This window comes from Mus pahari, chromosome 13 (genome assembly GCF_900095145.1).
Source record: "Mus pahari chromosome 13, PAHARI_EIJ_v1.1, whole genome shotgun sequence".
NCBI classification, from domain to species: domain Eukaryota; kingdom Metazoa; phylum Chordata; class Mammalia; order Rodentia; family Muridae; genus Mus; species Mus pahari.
Window position 1 is genome coordinate 36,272,654 of NC_034602.1, and position 14,712 is coordinate 36,287,365.

Genomic DNA, 14,712 nt, shown 5'->3' on the forward strand with positions numbered 1-14,712 from the left:
GCAAGAGGTCTACTATTGAGCTATATATCCAGGACCCCCTTTTTACTGTTTAGAGTTTCACTCTCACTAAGTAGGCCAGGTTGGCCTTGAACAATAATCCTCCTGCCTCCGTCTTTTGAAGGGCTGAAGTTATAGGCCTATCCCACCAAGCCTATTTCAAAGGCATTTATTACACAGAGTAATCTGTACTATAAAAGATGTTATTTTTCTGGTTTTTAATTATAATCAACAAACCATCCTAAATTGTAATAATCTTACATTTAAAAATAAACTGAAAACAAAAATGACCCACAAATTTCCCAGAACCAGACTCTGACTTTTATAGTGTGGGGAAAATACTTTCCAGACAAGCATCTTTCAGGTGTATCGGTAGCCAAGCATACGGGAGGATGTGATAAAGGAAAATTCCCAGAATGCTTATCTCACTGACCCAGGGTGTTGTAAACATGTTAGGTTTGAGTTATGGCGAACAGTTAACGTGTCTCTGTGCTGTCAGTGGGGCTGGCGAAGAATCTCTCCTTTGTGAGGCCGCTCCTGATTGTCAGTGAACACCAAAGCGAGTTTGGCAACCTGACAGCATTGCCTGAAGCTTTCTCGCTACAAAATGTAAATTCGCTACGGAGCAGGATATCACATTCTATCTTTACACTGATGTATCTGTCTTCTTTCTATGAAGCATCCAGTGAAACGAGGACTTTGGAAGCAAACAGCAGGTGTTTGGCATCATCAATGCCTGCACATGGGATGTCTGTCAAAATCTAATGCTAACTAGAGGAGTGCAAGAGATTGCTTTTTCTTTTCTTTCTCCAGCACTATAAGTATTAGAAATTTACTGTGAGCCTAGAATTAGAAACTGGGTTTGGTACCCAGGTCTTCCAATGTGGTAAATGTGTAAGTGTAGACCCATGGCCTATTGCCCCAGTTCTTTCTTTGCGTATAAAATGGAAATGCCAACACTTCCATTGAGCAAGATGCAAATCCTATACTTAAAGGAAGTTAGTGATTTCACATGGTTCAGCCTGCAATGTCTCTCACTGGATTGAGTCCAAGGGAAAATTACATGTCTGTCTATCAGTTCCAACTCTTTTGATTACACACGACAGGTATCTGATTCAAAGTGGCTTAAGAAAATGGGAGTGTCTTGTCTCATGCAGTTGGATAGTCTTGAGGCATGGCAGGAGATGCATCCCTTGTGTGTGCATGTGTGCATGTGTGCGTGCGTGCATGCATGTGTGTATCTAGATGATCAATAACTGAAAGGACATCTGTTTCCAAGGACCCTCTCTCTCTCTCTTGAGTCATGCATACTATTGATCTTTGTGGCCAGACGTGTCACGTGTGTTCTCCATGGCTCAACCGGTCTGACCTGCTCAGCTAGGGGATGGCTGTTGGAGAAAAGGACACTGCACAAGGCACACAGAAAAGGAGGACCCATGCAGGCAGAGACAGGTATCCAATACAGTGAGGACAACACCAGGCAGGTCCCAGCCCCCCACCCCCGAACATGGGCTCACCTTACAGCAGATCCTGCACAATGCTCAGAGGGAACAGCACACACAGTAGACTTACTGTTTGACTCAAAAATCAAATAACAAACTTTGCCTAAAAGTTCCCTGGTTTTTAATCACTGAAAGTCCATGCTCTGGAAAACTTCTCAGCCCTGGGCAAATCATTTCTTGCATTTTCTTTTTGTTATACATATTTACCTATCAAGTAATGTGATCTGAATTTTGTTTGGATTCTCCAAAGTAGCTCTTATGCGTTGTTTGTAGAATAAGCCAGACCTCAGTAAACACAAGAATCCCGAATAAGCTGAGAAATAAGTGGGATCTTAATTGTTGATTAAGACAAGAAATGCATGTGCTGGCCTTGCTGAGGCAGTGTGCTCACAGTGTTAGATGTGAAGATGAAGAATGAGGAAAGAGAGGATGGTTTGGGATGGGGAGACAGAGTAGAAGGGCTTGAGACCAGATTTTTAAGAGAGTCTTGGTCTTATTGTCAAAAAAGCAAATTATTAATAGTTAAGTGTTGAGATGTGGGACCTTTGTTCTTTTGAGTTGTTATTTATAAAGTAAACCAGGAAATGCTTTTTGGTCACAAACTATGCTTTGAAGTTAAGCCTGGCTTTGAATTTTTCCATCAAAATCTTAACTTTAGAGAGAAAACAGTTTACAGTCTATAAAAGAACTCTCAATGGAGAAAACAACCTTCCAATTTAATATAATATGGGGCCAGTGAGATGACTCAGCAGCTAAAGGCACTTGCCACCAAGCCTGAGGACCTGGGTTCAAATCCCCCAAATCCACGTAGCAGAAGGAGAAAGCTAACTGAATCAACCTTTAATGTAATCTGTGTACATACTTCATGGTACACACATACACACACACATACACACACACACACACACACACACACACAAAAGTAAATGTTTAAGATAATAAAGTGGATGACATTGCTTTATTCAAATTAGTTCCAAATTCTAATGCTCCTCAGAATGTAGTTTCAACAACTCTCATGATTTTTGTCTTTACCCAGAACCCATTCACTCTCACTCAGTGTACACATGTTTAATTAGGCAGGCTGAGCTGAATCAGCTAGTGCAGCTCATTGAGGCACATTCCTAGCAGAGCCTAGATGGTCTAAGCTGATTTTTAGACCCTAAACTTTTTGAACCTTAATTAAGAATAAATATAATGTAGCTCACAATGGAAGCAGTGTTCTTGGGTGGCATTGAGGAAGGGCTTAGTCACATTATGTGCTTTCCATCTTGTTTCTGCCCTTTGATACACTTAAGATTTTATAAAAGTGACCTAAATTTTATACAAGTACTATAGTGGAGATTAATTAAAGTGATTCCAGAAGAATCCACGAACTGGGCTAGCACATTCCAGCCTCATCCATGATTCTCTGCTTAAGTCCATTGGCTGCAATAGAGAAGATTTGCCAAGGTCTTCAAGGAGGAGTCTCTTTATCCTTAAAAAGCCAACCACATCACGAGTGTGCATCCAAGGTTACCTTCTGAAACACATGCTTGTAAGTGGTTATACTGCATTGATGAAAACAATGGGAAAAATTAAATATGTTGGGGTCATAGTTTCCTTTCTGCAGACGTGGATACTTTGAAAGGAAATGTGTCCCAATTAGAAAGGGACAAAGGATCACTGTGGCCAGGGACTCAGAGGGGAAAATGGGAAAGGAAATTAACTGTTCATGAAGATTTTGTGAGTCTCTGCATTCAAGTTGAGCTGATTCAGGGTCAGTGGAAAAAATAGAAACAAAACAAAACAAAACAGAAAAGCAGACAAGGAAATCTTAAAGTCCCTCTTCAGAGAAACCAGAAGCATTTTGGACTTTAGATGCTGCTTGTTATTTTTTAACATTCTTTGAGTTGTTGATTATGAGAAGTACTATTGCGTGTCTGTTTTGCAGAGCTAGGTTTTTGTCAAGCTAATAGGGTTGTGCCCAATGGCAGTGAGATCTCTTTTATTTCTTTGTAAACATATACTATTTCTTTTTAAATTTACTTAGATTAGACTCCATTATAGCATGCATCTGTAAGACCTTGGGTTTGATCCCCCAAACAGTTCTTGCATTAAAATATGAATGTATAAATTTTTATGTTATAACATAGTGATAATTTTGCCTCTCTAACCCAACAACTAGACCTGTTACTTTTGCTTCCTCTCTTGTCAACCGTAAATATCTGGGAACGGTAACAATAGCTTTGCATTTTTTGGCCACCTCTTCTTAAGAGTTGTCTTTCGTAGTTTCCCATCACTATAACAAAATACCTAAAACCAAGTCACTTATGAGAGAAGTAAGTTCCTTTTTATTGAAATATCTACAGAAAAGTGCAAGATAGCCACATCTTGTTGGAAATTTAGCCTGCCTTGCAATCCACAGAAGACACGGGGATGAGTAGGTTGATACAGGAAGAGTCAGACTAAAGAAGGTACCTGTTACAATCCAACACGAAAAGTGGGCTAGCCCTTCTTTATTTATTACCATCCTCTTTAAAACTCTCCCTCTCAACCTTGCCACAACTATAAAGGTTCAGGATGAGCTTCAGAGAAGACAAACCATCTACAGACTTTCACGTAGGACTTGAGGAATGGATCAGCTAAAGCCCAACAAATGCTCAACTCTACTCTAGCCATTCATATATAATGCAATGACAAAGAAAGGGATAGAGATGAAAAATACTGATGAGGAATATTTTATTTGAGAAAATGAACAAACACATTTGGATATAAGTAACAAAATGCCTAAAAGGCTTGAACTGTGAGATATGCCCAGAAACCATTAATCCTGCTCATTAGCATTCAATCAGAAAAAATAAATACCACTCTAGGAAGGGATTTAAGACAAGCAATCAAAGCCTTGAAAAAGAATAGAGAATCTATGCGTGTATTAAATTCTACTGACTGGCACAACATGCAAGTGAATCTATTCCAAACTCAATAAGGCCCACAGCACAGTTAATCCTTATGCTCATAACCTTTTTTTGGTTTTGCAGTTAATGGAAGATGTCATTGATAGGGAAATTAGCCTAGTTTATTTGTTATTATTTAAAGTTGTTGTTTTTCTAACTTCCCAGGAGAGTATAACTGGTTCTAAATAAAGCATTTAATTGAGGGGGTTGTGAAACAACAACTGGAGAAAACTGGTATTGTTTTGCTGTAAACCCAGAATCACAGAGTTAACTGGTTACCCACACTAACATGTTCCAAAAAAAGAACTCCACCCTGAAGCTCCCCAAAGATCATATGAGATGACTGAATTTTCTAGGTTGGGGACTGCCTAAAAATGTCACCTCCATCTCTTCTGTTACCACATCCTTATGAGCCTCTTACTGGCTAAAGACTGGGGATTCTGCTTCAAGGTTGTCAATTCCTGGAGAAATAGAGAAGGAAAGGGAAAATAGGGAGAGAAAGGAGAAAGAGAAAGAAAAAGAGGAGAAAATGAGGAGAAGCAGAAGGCAAAGAAGAGAAGAAATGGAGAGGGAGGAAAGGAGAAAGGTAGAGAGGGAAGAACAGAAGGAGGAAAGGAAGAGAGAGGGGGAACTGAGCAGGAGTAACATATTCCAATTCCCTGATATTTAATGTCCTGAGAGTTCATGATATAGGCTTTGAAGAGAGATCAAAAGAAAATTAATCAAACCTTTCAGATTACAAATTAAAGAATCACATAAATAATTGCATTTCTAAGAATGATTCCTTAGTCTAGTAATCTGGTTATCTTCATCCAAAAAGAATTTGTAATAAAAATATTTTAAAGGATCTTTTCAGTTCATTAAACAGTCCAATATGTGCTTTCTCATTGGTTATCTAGACACTAAAAATCAGACATTACTAAAATGTTTCACGCGTGTGACACTTTCACTGCTATAATACGTTTTCCCCGAAGCCCACCCAATAAAGCTGTCCCATAGCTCTCTAAGGCCAACATTGTGCAATATAATTCTTCGTATATACAGTATGTGGGCTGAGAACATCTTTCCCTGTAAAAGTCCTTCTTTTATGTTCCGACACCCCTTCACATCTTGTTCCCTCAAAGTCCTACTTCCTCCTTTTCTAGAAAAAAAAAAAAAACCTATGGCAATGTTGAGCAGGTAGCCCTTCTCCCCATGCAGAACCTGGACTAACCTGCTCTCCCCAGAATCTTCAAGTTGACCAGAATGCTGAAAGAGGAGGCCAGAGGTCTGGTCTTCACTCTAAGATCTATCCTTGGGTAGCCAAACTAGTGACCCTATGCAAAGCAGGGTACACGGAGAACTTAATAAAGGGATCCGTCAGACTGTCAAAAAGGTATACTTTTGCTTGTTTTAGTGCTGCAGTGAACCCTGTGGTGTCTTTCTACTGTTTATCTTCTCTGTTAGCTAGCCCTCGCACAGCCCTCCCTTCTTCCTTTCAGACCCTCCTCATGTGTCAGTAGAGTAGATGGAGAGATCTTCAGTAAGACTTCATCTCTCCCTTCAGGCAGACAGACAGATGTCACAGGACACCATTGGTTATTGGTGGCCACCTAACTATCTTTTTGACTCACTACCAGTTTCAAAAGGTTGTTTCAAGGATTCAATGAGAGGAATACAAGTCGACATCCTCAAAATTATCTCTGCTCTCCCTCTCTCCATCCTCACTCACAGAGTGAGTTAAATACTGCCAACATTCATGTGGCAGGTCCAGCACATCGGAGACAAGGTTTAATTAGAAAATTGCTCTTGCAAAAGACAAAGCACGTGTCTTAACTGAAATGACATTTTAAAAATGAGTTTATGAAAGGGTGTTAGGAGCCAATGGCATAATTAAATATGAGTTAGGTCTGAGCTGTGTATATTTTCAAGAGGAAAACAGGTCTCCTGTTATTTGGCATCTGTGCCTATTATAAGGATAAACAAAAATGGAAAGACAATTTGGACTCAGTTGAAGAAAAAAAAAAGTGGCAATCATAGAGAGACGATTACCAAGAGGTGGATGAGAGATAGGGTAAGATACACTCCTTAGAAGAGGACGGGCAGGACAGGAGTCCTGGCATCAGGACTGTGAAACAGTGCTGTGAATAAAGTAGGAAACAGAAGTGCTCCCCACCCACTAACAAGAGTATCTCTGTATTTTATGCTGGAGACATTACTGTCTTAATTCAGTAGTCAAGCTCTGGGAAAATGCCATAATGTATTCCTCACAGATCTTGAGACTTGGTAGGTCCAAGATCAAAGTAAAAGGCAATTTAGCATCTGGTAAGGCCCTAGCCTTTGCTTATATCATCTGAATCCTCCAGAGAGGTCAAAGGTTACATAGTCACATAGAAGAAGGGTAACTTTCATATGGTCACTAACCTGATTAGTATGGACTCCACCGCAAGATTTACTCACCCCTCAGGTCGTCACCACAGCAAAATGAGGAATCATATCTCCAGTGAGGAAACTGGTTTGGAATACTTAAGTGACTCCCTAAGCTACCCTTTGCTGATAAATATTCTAGGCAGTGAGTGTTTCCATCTTGAGTTTTCTCTTTCCACATCCAGTAATCTCTCTGAACGAACGTCTAGACAGGCTATGCCTCTTTGTCTGGCTTGGCATGCTTTCTCTACATTGAGTCTGATTCTATGACCAAGACTCAACCTTTTTCACACAAAAGTATCTCAGTGCCTTCTTCCAGCAACACTGAACAGAACATGAGAAAGCACAGGAGAACGGAGGCACGAGCATGAGGCCATGCCCATGAAATTCCATCCCATGGTGCAATTGCTTGTATCCTTGATGAAACATTTTCTCAAGGATCAACACATTATATACCCAAGCAAAGGCCACTAATATTACCATCCCATTTAATAGCTCTAAGAACCAATAACTCAGAGACAGAAAGAGCCTTGTCCGGTAACATAATTCCTAAAGGCCAAATTCCACCATCAAAATTGGGCATCTGCTTCCACCTCCCATTATGGACATAGTACTAAAGCCGAGTGGGGGTTGGGGGGGGGCGCTTGGCTCCAGATCTTCTACTAGCTATGTGCTCCTCATGGAGTTTTACAAACCCTAGCCTTCCCACGGCCAGTTGAAGGTGATGACATTGACGGCCATCGCAAATATTCTCTCTGGCAGCAATTAGGAAATAATAGCAGCTGCTCTCAAAAGCTCTGTCAGAGATGCTTGATTCCCTGCATATGAAGCGAGGGACACTCAAGCTGAACTTTAGATATTATCAAAACTCAGCACTCTTTCCTAAAGATGAATTAGGGAACAAACCAGCAGATAAAGAAGGATATTTGTTTTATTCTTTTTTTTTCTTTGTTTATGAAGCCCCTTCAAACAGTCAGGCACTCGCAGAGACTCCTGCACCAGTGGACACCCTGGCCTTCCAGGCTGCCTCTATCTGCCACCCTTTGAAGCCTAGGAGTAGGCTTTTAAAAAGCAAATCAGGAAAATACACTGAAGCCAAGCAGAAGTGTGGGGGGGGGGAGAGGAGGGGAGTGAGTGCTTCTTGATGCCAGAGAAAAGGGGCTTTGAGCTAAAGTCCACATCTGTGCAAAGTTCCAAGCATCCAGCTGTTGGATGTTCTTGCAAACTCGGAAAGTAAACAGCCCTCTTCCTTCCTCATCCATGCAGACATCTTCAGGCTATTTCCACCCTGGAGAAGACTCTTGGCTTCTGTCTTACACTCTCTGTGTGTTTCTTTGATGCTTCGGGGTGTTTACTGACGCAGGCTTAGTCAATTAACTTGTGCCAAACTGAAAAGGGAAAGTAAAAGTGGGGCTCAGCTTTGCCTGGGTTAGTTTTGAAAAGCCCCCCAGACTTCCACTCCTCCTCTTACAGATCGGTACTTACAGGGAGCATCACTCAGAAACCTTGGGAACAAGAAAAGAAGGCATCTCACCTCCCTGAAAGATAGGATTGCCTGTGAGGCTGCTCCGCTGAACCCAGGGCGAAGGTGCTTCCTTTGATTTGCTCTAAGAGTCTAATAGAGGAGGAAGACAACATCTGAGCCAACACCGCTCCATCTAGCGTACTTTGTAATGGATAGATCCTGTGCCTGATTTACAGTTTGCTAAGAGTGCTGATTTATTTACTGTCCATTTTATGACTAAACAAATGTGCCACTCCACGTGGCTGAGGGGGATAACTCAGGACAGGAGCATAAGCATCGGTAGGAGAAACAATGGATTCTTGTTCATAGCAACTCCGAGAACAGAATGTGTGCTTTCATAAATGGTGTGCAGTGTCGGCATGCATTTTTTTTTAATCAGTATTTTAAACTGGATTGTGGTTTGTGACTTTGGAATTGTGGAGAGAGAATAACAAACTTCAAAGGAATCATTTTGTTTTCAATGGATTTTTCTACCATAAAACCATACAGCTTCCTCAAGAGCCCAGTGTCCTTTTATAGGGTCCTCATCATGGTTCAATGACTATATGAGACATGTGTCCCCCAAGATCTCACCGCCTGCCCCATTACCAGATTCCATCTCCCACCATGGTTTTTATTTAAATTTGTAAGGTACCACACCCTTGCTTAATGCGTGTGCTCCAGACTCCCTGGAAATTCCCCAAGTTTACAAGAATAAGCACTTTTAATACTAGCTGATAAAAATCTGTCTTTCTTTGCGTAATTTGGGCTCACACCCGCCATCCAGTGAGGGTGATGATGAGCAAGCATGGTCTCATTCTTCCCCTCACCTTCACCTAAATAGATGTCCTCTGTCTACTGCCCTGACTGAAAGACACAGCAAATGTCAACTCAGTTAGAACAAGCACATGAGTGGTCATAACACAGAACAAGCTGTCATTTCACAGGTAGGAGTAAAACACACTGTGTGCTTGCTGTTTGACATGCTTGCTGTGCTGCATCATAAGACAGAGGGAACTGAAAATAGAATGTAGAAGGAGAAGATTTAAGGGGATAATATTACTGAGCACTTAGAGTGGTGTTGGTCCATCTCCCCTGCTCCATAGAGAAGGTTGATGGCTGCCAAGGGATACAGGATGTGAAGCTAGGGCTGGGGACATAAACAGACTGGCTTCTGTGTGGATGTGTGTTTATATAATGCGCCTGCACTTCGGTTTCCTCTCTATAATATATCAGCAGCATATATGAAATAAGGGTTAGAGTCCATATTTCAGATTTTTCACTCCTCATTTATGCATGAGAAAACTAAAGCTAGTGAGGTGGCTAGCCAAGGTCACGTGGGCAGCTGGCTATGCAGATTAGAAAGAAAACTTTCTGCTTTCATTATTGCAAACGTTCTAGACTTTTATCTCTTCCTAAGGTTGGAGTCTTTCACATAACTTTCCAACAGTGGTTCTCAAACTTCCTAATGCTGCGATGGTGATGCCTGCTCTCGTGAACCCTGCCTTAGAGGAAACTACTAACAAAAGAACCACAGACCCAAATTGCCCCTTCACAGACTAAGTGAAGAACCAAGTAAGTTAGTGGACAGGAGGAAGGAATGGGCAGACAGGAAAGGGGCACTTCTTGGCTAAGGTGCTTAGGGACTCACTGCTGATAACGAGGCATATAGCACAGGACTTCGGTCATAAGGAAACACACAGAGCTAAATCCAGGATGAAGCAGATGACACTGAAACCCTTTAAAAATAATTCATTATCATGTGCAGATTCATGTGTGTATGGGTACACATGTGTGCATGCCTGAAGTGCTAAAGACAATCTCAGCCTTTGTCCTTCTTAAAAAACATTTTTTTTAAGACATAGGCTTTCATTAACTCAGAGCTTGTCAAGCATCCTAGGATGGCTAGTGAGCAAGCCCCAATAGTATGCCAGTCTCTGAGGCTCCATGGGTCCCAGGGACTGAACTTGCGGCCTCCCTTTTTCCTTACTTTACTAACTGAACTATCTCTACAGCCCCAGTGAAACACATTTTAGACCTGATTTATCTATCACCCAGGAACTACAGAGCTGTGATAAATCTGAGAGGTTTTTCCCAGGTTTTTAAAAATACTGTTCTCCCTCATCGGAGCTACATTCAGGGGGTTCTAAATGAAGATTAAAGAATCACTTCTCTTTTAAACGTTTTAATCATCACCATTTCTAGGGATTAAGTCATTAGAGAAGACAGAACCAGGACAGAGCAGACTTCAGAATGGGGTGAATTGTGTGGCTTCCTGGTGACTTCCTGTGTGGCTTCAAGTCTGAAAGCATACATACATTAATTGAGCCAACAATCAGCATTGCAGGCAGACAGCCAATCTCACTCTACTGGCTGAGAGTCGTGTGTGCAGCTTTTAGAAACAACTGGTCTGGGATATTTCCTCATAGGTCTGAAACAGCACCTACCCAAAGGGAAGGTCCCCAGGCAGGGGACATGCCCCAGAAGAGTCATTGGCTTTCAATTACCCAAACAATTGCAGCCAGGATATGCTTAGCTGGAAGGACGCAGACAATTGTCTCACTGCTGCCTTTTGCTTTTGTTCCGAGAATATAAATCTCAGTTTTGGACCCACAGCCCCGATGAGAGCAGATGAATGATGAAGGGGGGGGAGGATTTTCAAGAGTTGCTTTCGTTTTCTAATTTGACTTACACGTTACAACAATTGCAGTCTTTCCCAAACTGCAAACCATATTTCACGTTTTTGTCTTAGAAATGTTTCAAAGCTAAGATTTAAGGGCAGACAAATATAAGGAAAGGGGACGAGACTAGGGCGCTGTAGTTCATGAGCCTGAGACTGCATACAGAGAGCCTTTGGGCATCTTTGCTGTGAGATGGACAGCGAGCCACTGTAGAGTGAGAGCAGACTTGGCACTGCTACGCAGCACAGTTTTTACAAATATCCCCAGCAGTGTATCCTGTGTGTTAGCTCTCTCCTGTGACTTTCGGGGATGGAATGCGGCTATTGTTCTATGAAGCTTATTGGAATGAAATCATAAGAACGTTTACCAGCTAGCAAGGTAGTAAGTGAACAACTTAACCTAAGACTTCCACCCTTTACAGCCCACTAACTCCTCATTCCGCCTTGTACTAACAGAGGGTGCTTTTTTTTTTTTTTCACATGTCTATTTAAGTAAAACAAGAATGTTCTGCAAGGTTTTCAGCACTTATATGGTCCCCTGAGGGAAGAGACTGAGGAAGTATCTTCCTTGGAGGTCTATTAAAACCACATTGGTTATCATATATGTCTGCTGTGGCTTCAGTGTGGTCCTTCCCCAAGGTAAAAAACGTAGAAAAACTGATCCCTCTGGATCCCTTCTTGCTCTCCAAAGGTCACATCTGTATCCATGCAAAGCAAAATGATGGGTCACATGGAGTCCAGTGCTCGCTCACTCATACTCCCTCAGACCCACATTGTCTGAAAGGATGATAGTCTCTTGGTTCAGGACTCTGGGGACTGTCTTCCCACAACCAGAAAGAGCCCTCCCCCCCCCATCTGCCCTACTCTGTACCCAACACAATAAGTACCATCCCTAAAACTCTCTTGTTAAGTTTCCAATATTTTAGAGACACAAATCCTGATACAAACTGGCATGGATATAGCACTATGTTAGAAAACTGGAATTCTCTTAAAATTCTATTACGGGGGAGTCAGTTAGCATTGGACCTCCTGTGGGTATCATAAACCCGGTTCCTTTAGCAACTAGGGGGTTTATCTTATGACATAACAAGGCGTTCAAATGTAGGTGGTCCAAGGGTGATGTAGCCGCTCAGGATGCCATCAGGAAACCAATCCCCCTTGAAGTTCTTGTCCCATCAAGGTCACCACATGGGTTCCATTTTCACAGTGACAACTGTAGTCTCTGCACCTCCAGTGTTGAGTCCATATTCCATTCAGGAAAGTAAAAGTTATTTCTTTGTCTGACTTCTAATTTGGGATAGGAACCAACTTTCAAGACATGAATGTGCTAATTGTCTACCCAATAATGTATGGAATAAAGGTAACCTCCACCCCCACCCCCCCAGTTATACAATAATTCTGAAGTCTACAGGTTTTGCATTACAGTCTTTGATATGGGGGAAGGCAAGTGAAATATGCTTTGAAATGCATTTTGAATAACTATCAAAAGCATGTTATAAATTCCTACTTCTGAAATTAGTAAATTCAGAATTTGACACAAAAATGAGACATTATGTCAATATTTACTTTTCGTGTCTATTTTAACATTTAACAATTCTTCCAAGCATGAAAATAGTTTTTGGATAAGCAATAAAGGCAGCCAGGGTCAGAATTTGACCTGGAATGGATAAACTTGAAAGATCTGGGGTGTCATGTCAAGGCCTGATTCCCAGCTCAATATGTATAGGGTGCTCCTGGACCACAACTTTGTCATACGTAAGATGAAAGCTCTGAGTCTGTAGCTTATCTGATTGACTGCTGGCCCAGAAAAAAAGAGGCCCTGGGTTCCCTTCCCTGAGTTGCACAAACTAGGAGTGGTGTGGTCACACTGTAATTTCAGCAAGCCCGAGTTCCCTAAGGTCAGGGTCATCCTTAGCTACAAAAGGAGCAGAGGCTAGCCCAGACTGTATGAGACCCTGTCTCAAAACAGTAAAATAAAGTGAGAAGTCAAAAGGAAGGAGAGCAATTGCAGAGAATTAAATAAGCTGTATAATTGTCACCAACTACATGAAATGCATAGTAGGCAGTCAGAAGATAGGAACCTTCTCCCCCCAACACCTGTTGTGTTGCACCTTTCATTCTGCAAGTTTGTAAGCCTCAGGAAACCCAACTTACAGCGAACAGTGTGATACTCAATGGTACCCAGCCTCTTGTGTGAGAGCATGCCAAGCGCCTTTCATCTGGGGCATTGTCGCTTCATCTTGGCAAACCAGACAAAAATGCCTGAGCAATTCTGCTCTTCCAAGATGCATCATACACTTCAAAGTGCCATCTGCCTCTCACTTGTTACAAAACAGAGTTAACAGAGCCATTTGGTGACATTTTAAAAAGTGACTTCAATGTTTGTTACCAAGGGATCTAATTCCTTGCGTTTGTGCAATTTGTTCCGTGTTGTTGGGATGTGAAATAGAGCCTTCACGGAGGCACTGGGCTATTGCAGTGCATTGTCTGCATCCCAGATGATGAAGCCAGGTTTTCGATTGGGTTTCTCTCCATTGTAATTATCTCTCTTGTCACTCGAATGGTTCCAGTCAAAGATGGATGCTGAAAGCTTATCACCTCATGTCATGATTGAGGAGTCTAAAGGAGAAACAAATAAACAAACCAATAAATAAATGAATAAAGTGAGCCCAGAGGATTTACATACTCAAAATTCTGCCTATCAGCTAAACACTCATTTGTGCAAGAGAGCAAGGTGAAAACATTCAAGGGAACTGTCTAAAGTCATGAGGTGTTCTTATGAACTCTGCCTCTGGTGAGCTACCATTTGACCTTACTGTCTCCTTTCCTATCTACAACAAAGAACTGACTTTTCATGCCTCACACATCTCTCCTGGTTGATATGAAAAGTGCTGATATAATATGCCTATAAAGAAGCATTGACATAACTCCCGCCTACAAAACATAACATGATTTAGTCAAACTTACGTTGGTACTTCCCATCTATTGGAGTACAGGGCATACCAGTTGTCCCTCATAATTAATAGCATGCCCCTCTCATACTCTCCTGTGATTTCTCCACTCATACTATGAGTGTACATACACGTGCACCTGTTGTATGCAGAGGCCCAAGTTGTTACTGAAAAGTTTTCCTGAAAATATGACTTGCACTGCCTGAATGAACCCCTGCATCCACCTGTCCGCAAAGCCCATCACTAGAGGACCACAGAGATACTCAGTGCCTCACTGGAAGCTCCTCACTCAGAGCATGGGCATGCTCCAGCCTCACAAGTCTCATTTTCTTGTTCGTTTATTTTTTTTTCTTTTTATTTTTTTGTTGGCATTCTTTTTTTTAATTAATTTATTATTATTTTCTTTATTTACATTTCCCTATACCCCACCCCCACCCCTGCTCCTCTAACCACCCACTCCGACGACTTGGCCCTGTCCATCCCCTGAGCTGGGTCATATAAAGTTTACAAAACCAAGGGGCCTCTCTTCCCAATGATGGCTGATTAGGCCATCTTCTGCTACATATGCAGCTAGAGACTCAAGCTCAGGGGGTACTGGTTAGTTCATATTTTTGTTGCAACTACAGGGTTGCAGCCCCCTACAACTCCTTAGGTACTTTCTCTAGCTCCTCCATTGGGGGCCCTGTGTTCCATCCAATAGCTGACTGTGAGCATCCACTTCTGTGTTTGCCAGGCACTG

General features: G+C 41.8%; 1 protein-coding gene and 1 long non-coding RNA gene across 4 annotated transcripts in view; one reads left to right on the plus strand and one right to left on the minus strand.

The window, feature by feature from the left end:
* The window catches only part of C1qtnf7 (C1q and TNF related 7), a 98,382-nt gene that overhangs the window by 27,226 nt on the left and 56,444 nt on the right, over window positions 1-14,712 (plus strand). The window lies entirely within an intron of this gene.
* The window catches only part of LOC110330662, a 40,943-nt gene continuing 39,256 nt past the window's right edge, over window positions 13,026-14,712 (minus strand). Inside the window, exon 5 of the long non-coding RNA XR_002380963.1 lies at window positions 13,026-13,641. This is a non-coding gene — a long non-coding RNA (uncharacterized LOC110330662). The remainder of the gene's footprint in view (window positions 13,642-14,712) is intronic.